The sequence below is a fragment of the Diospyros lotus genome, chromosome 15 (genome assembly GCF_014633365.1).
Source record: "Diospyros lotus cultivar Yz01 chromosome 15, ASM1463336v1, whole genome shotgun sequence".
In the NCBI taxonomy this organism is placed as follows: domain Eukaryota; kingdom Viridiplantae; phylum Streptophyta; class Magnoliopsida; order Ericales; family Ebenaceae; genus Diospyros; species Diospyros lotus.
Genome location: NC_068352.1, coordinates 3,037,914 through 3,043,913, shown reverse-complemented (window position 1 = coordinate 3,043,913; position 6,000 = coordinate 3,037,914).

The following is a 6,000-nucleotide window of genomic DNA, read 5'->3' as shown; positions in this document are numbered from 1 at the left end:
TAATAAGCCCCGAAGGTCACAAAATCCTCTGCGCCCTGAGGTTCGATTTTTTGGCCACCAATAATGAATCCGAGTATGAAGCCTTATTAGCAGGACTCCGCCTGGCAAAGGAAATACGAGCTGAATTCTTGGAGATCTTCAGCGACTCTCAACTAGTTGTCAACCAGGTGCGGGGAGAATACCAGGCCAGAGACACGAAGATGGCAGCATACTTACAGAAGGTACACGAACTTTTAGCCACTTTCGAAAAATATGAAATGCATCAAATCCCCCGTTCCCAGAACTCTCATGCGGACGCTCTGGCTCGCCTAGCAACTGCCCGGGACGTAGAATTCTTGGGGGACATACCTGTCGATTTTTTGGCCACCCCGAGCACGGAACAACGAGATGAAACGCTACTGATCACGGCGCCACAAAACTCATGGATGACCCCCATCTTGGAGTATCTGCAAGACGGGAAACTACCGGAAGACAAGCTGGAAGCACGTCGCCTGCGAGCTCAAGCCGCCCGATATTGCATCTACGATGAAAGACTGTACAAGAGGGGGTTCTCAGCCCCGCTCCTGAGGTGCATTGACAGCACCGATTGCCAGGCTGTGCTAGAAGAAATTCATGCAGGCCACTGCGGTAATCATGCAGGGGCACTCTCTCTGGCACAAAAGGCCCTCCGACAAGGGTTTTATTAGCCCACCGTGAAGCAAGATGCCATAGAGACGGTCAAGAAATGCGAGAAGTGCCAAAGGTTTGCCAAGGTTCCGCGAGCTCCGCCGGCTTACCTACAACAGATGAGCAGCCCTTGGCCCTTTGCCATCTGGGGCATGGATCTAATCGGGCCACTCCCTACGGCTCGCGGAGGATGCAAACATGCCATAGTGGCAGTTGACTACTTCACCAAATGGGCAGAGGCCAAAGAGCTCACACAGATCACCAGTGCGAAGACACAAGCTTTTACATGGGATAACATAATCTGCAGATTCGGAGTGCCACAGCAAATAGTAACGGACAATGGAACCCAATTCACCAGCGAGCAATTCATCCAATTCTGCGAGTCAATGGGGATTCAAAAGAGTTTCACCGCCGTTGATCACCCCCAGGCCAATGGGCAGGTCGAAGCAGTCAACAAAATAATCAAGCAGACCCTGAAGACAAAGCTTGAGGCTAGAAAGGGGGCCTGGGTGGATGAACTGCAAACAGTGTTATGGACCTATCGGACAACAGCCCGAAGCAGCACTGGAGAAACCCCATTCTCAATGGCGTATGGGTCGGAGGCTATGATCCCCGCTGAAAATAAAGTGGCCAGCCACCGAAGGGCCACCTTCAGCTTAGATCACAATAACGAGCTACTGGCGGCTAATCTGGACCTGCTCGAGGAATCAAGAGATGTAGCTCGCGTGAGGATCGCCATTTATCAACAAAGGGTGGCACGATACTATAACAGGAAGGTCCAAATCCGACGTTACAACATCGGAGATCCGGTACTACGCCTCGTACTGCCATGAGCACGGGCGGCAAGCGATGGCACCTTAGGTCCTAACTGGGAAAGTCCATTTATCATCAAAGAAAATTTGAATAACGGAGCATATTATCTGGCAAATATGGACGGTCTCCCTCTCCCACGAGCTTGGAACGCAGAACACCTTCGTCCTTACTTCAGATAAATGTAATCGTTGTTGCCTATGCTCCGTCTTTTTCATTACGAATGACTTTCATTATTCTGGTCAGAATTTATGAACTTTCATTGCACTTTATTCTTATTAGTATTCGATTGAATGCCCCCGTAACGAAGGGTCGAGAAGCCATGGTTTACGAGCTGAGGCCTAAATAGCCTAGCCACGGCGCTACGGTCAACGACTTAACCAAGCATTCACCTTGGTCCCTCCCTCAGGTCGTGGTTTGCGAGCTGAGAACCAATCATCTTAACTTTATGTCATGGTTTGGAACCTACTGAGCAACCACTTCCACAAGTTACCCCGAGCTTGGGTTCGCTAGCCGAGGTCCTTTTATCTTGGCTTAAAGCCATGGTCTGCAACCTACCTGGGTGTTCCCTCTTAGTTCAAATAAAACTTGTAGAAGCCACTGGGTGTTAGCTGAGGCCGTAACGCGACCTACCTGGACACATATCCTGGCCGTACAAGTCAAACGAGATAAGAAGCCATGGTGTGTTAGTTGGGGTCACTCTATGACCCGCCTGAACATATAACTTGGTGGTACAGGTTGCGCTTTCACTAGCTGGGGTCCTCCTATCTTGGCTTAAAGCCATGGTCTGCGACCTACCTGAGTGTTCGCTCCCAATTTATTGAAAACTTATTAAAGCCTCAACATGCCAGCCGAGGCCATGGCATAATCTCATATCCTAGCAAATTTTGCGTATTGGACCCTATTGGCTGAGGTCCGTCTTAACTTGGCTAAAAATAGAGCATTTGCGACCTACCAGGCACACGCCCTATAACGAGCTTCTCAGCCACTACATGTTAGACCAGATCACAAGGTCATCCGACTTTACATATATCTCGGGAAGGCTCTCGTTATTTCGTCAAAATATGCCGAACGGGGTTTCCTGGAAATTGCCTAAGTATGAGTGTTCGCACTGATTATTACAACTATCATCAACGAGCTAGTTAAAGAGCGTTAGTCTACGAGCTGATAAAACTCCGGATCTACCTGGACCTATGTTCGAACAGTTCGTTATCAAGTTACATACTCAAAAGTTTCTTATCAGTGAATCTTTCAAAAATACGGGAGCTTTGTTGAAATGATTTTCAAGTTATACCATGAAGAAGTTACTTTCAAGTCACCTCATCGAAATTGATTCAAGAATCGTCATGCCAAAACCTCGTCAGAGTTAACTTGAGTTCGCGAAGAAATCTGAGGATCAACCTCGACAGGGCGAGCTTCAGTAGATAGGGTCGGCTGGAGATCGACCTCGACAGCCCCGGCTGGACAAACCTCGGCAACCTCCATAGGAGGCTCCTTGGTAGTCTCACCAGACTGAGCCGCGGCGACCCCGGATAGCTCGGCCCCGACCTGAGGAGCTTGCGTTGCGACCAAAAACGAGTCAAGGGGATTGGCATCATCAGCATCCTCCGCGGCCTCGGCAGCATACCGAGCCACCTCCTCGACAGCCTGCGCACCAAAGAAGGAGAAATCCATCTCATGATGGTTCACCCAAAGGGTGTACAGAAATGCCGAGTAGGTGTCGGGTCTGGTCTCCCTACGCGCCGCGTCCATCCGCTCTCCGACCTCCGCCCTTATATCGTCAATGGTCCTCTTGGCAAGCTGCTCGCATCGGACGACACGATCATCCGCCCGTATCCGCTCCTCCTTCGCCGCCCTAAGCTCCGCCTCGGTTGATTTAAGTCGCTTCTCAGCCCTCCGCAACTCCGCCTTCGCTCCATTTAGCTCGCCGGTGAGCCCGGAGTTGGCTTGCTCCCACATGTTCTTCGACCTGCAAAGCTCCTCGTCGAGATCTTTATTCTTCAGGACCTCCATCCTCAGACGCGTCAAGCAACCCTCCATCTCCTTTTGAGTGGCAAGAAGCTCGACCTGGAGATCTTTCTTCTCGTCCGAGAGCTTCGTTATTTCGGCCTTTTGGGCGTTCTTCTCGTCCTCAAGCTTCGCTATTTCGGCCTGACGGGACATGCTCACCGACTGAAGCTGCTCCTCAAAATCTTTGTACTGAGCTCGGAGCTTCACGGCAGCAAGAGAAGTCTGCAAAAGAAGAAATGTTAGCTCATTAAAAAAGTAGGCTAAGAAACCAAGGTACGAAGAATTCCTACTTACCACCAGGTTGTGACGGGCGACAAAATCACAAAGGGGGATTCCCTTTAACTTCGGGTTGTCGAGGGGCTTCGAATTCGGACCCAGGAAGTCGGGCACGGAATCCAGGAGGGGACCAACAAAGACCCCTCCTGGTAGGGCCTCCAGGGCCAGCTCCTTCTCACGGACCCTGATCCGTTTGGCCCTGATATCCTCCCCCTGTTGCAGCTGGTCCGATCTCCGTTTCGAGCTGGCGGCAGGAGCGTCTCGAACCTCCACTGCGACCTCCTTCCCACAGGCTCCACTCGAACCATGGTCTCGGGAGGCAGGGGGCCGATGCCCCAGCTGCAGATGAGCTTACTTTGGCTTTTGGGGCTGACGGGGCAGTGTTCTTTGCCGCTGCTCCGATAGACCGGCCCAATCACCCAAGGCCAAGAAGGCCCGGACGACCTCGTCAAGGAAAGTCCAGCCTCCACCAAAGATCCGGAACTCGTAAAGCGAGCATATGGCGAGCTCCCGGTAATCCCCCAACGAGCTCCAAGCAATCGACTAACGAGCTCCTGAAATATCCTCCAGATCGCTGGCCCATCCAGGTCGCTGGCCTAAAACCTCTAGCTCGCATGAGTGGCAAAGCTGCTGAGAAGTCAAAGGTAGGGTCCGATCACTTTATCTGTAACAGCCCATGCCCCTCGTAATGAGGATCCCACTCCCGGTCTTGTGAAGGCGATAAGAACTGTTTGTCCCCCATTATACAATCACTGTATTTTTATATATTATCTAAATTGTAAAAGCCCCTCAATATAAATGAGAATCAAAGAGACCATGGGGGGAAAGAAGGACAAAAAAAGAATAATCAGATACCGCCCTCTGAGAGAATAATCAGATGGCGGTCGTGGACTAGGCATCGTTCTGGCCGAACCACGTAAAAGATTCTGGTGTACACGCTTGGAATTTTTTTTGGGGGGGGGGGGTTTCCTTCCTTCTCAGTATTTTTGGATTGACTCACCGCGGCCCAAAACGAATCACGGTTGGCCGAAATCGAATGTCGACAACTGTGAAGTTGTATCTTCTAATATGGGTTGTCCGGTGCCAAGGTACGATATACGAGAAGATGTAATGCTTGACAGGGGAGTTAGGAAAAAAATGTTTACAGTTTTATTTCAAAGAGAAACTATTGAATTTGTTTGTAGTTATCATCTATTCGAGTTCAGGGGAATAATGTGTAGGCATGTGATATCAGTTTTGCTTCGTAATGATGTCACTACACTTCTCGAGAGGTATATCCTCAGGAGGTGGAGGAGAGATATAAATAGATGACACAGGAGAGTAGCAGTTAATTACGATGGTTGGATAAACACTCATGCTCAAGTAAGATTTGACAAAATGTGCATTGCTTTTACTAATGTAGCAAACTTGGCAACTGATGATGAAAACTAAGTTTGTAGGATCATGGAGTGGATTGAATCTAAAACAGCTCAGCTTTCCATGTTGCAACCCATACATGGCAGTAAAAGTAATTTACATTCCCAAGCAAGTGTACAAGTGGCCCTTAATTCTCTATCAATAGAACTTGTTGGAAGTGCTAACACGTTGGATCCAATATACTTAAGAACTAAAGGAGCTCTGAAGAAACTACGAAATAAAGGTCCATTGGAGAAGAGTTCTAAGAAATCCAAGGTATAGAAACTAACCAACCAATCTACTTATGTTTGATACAGTTTGTCTGTTATTATATATTTAATATTTTATACAATTTGCTTAAAAATGTTTGCTTAAATATAATTTTTTTGGCTTTACTAAATTATATAAATGATTTTATTTAACTGCGACCTTTGGTTGACGTACATGCAATTGCGAGTATAGATAAAGGCAAAACAAAGGTCCAAGGCAACACACAACACAGTTCATTGTATAATGAAGACTCACAACCATCGCAGGCCTTGATTCATCCTAGTATCTTATATATTGGACAGATCAATCACTGGTAAATTCTCAATCATTATCAATATTTTAACCTAAACATTAAATTGCAACCAGATCCATTAATTTGGAGTTATGAAATGTAAAATCCAATGAAAATGAACACTTTTGTTCGATTTTTATTTATTTATTTATTTTTTGTTTAAGGGTATACAATAAGCAATATCTAAGCACCCGGAGCACCTTACGTGTATCAGCATGTACAATATGTTCAACAACTATCACCATCTCCCTTAAAGCCTGCTTTATTCCCCAATATTGTTT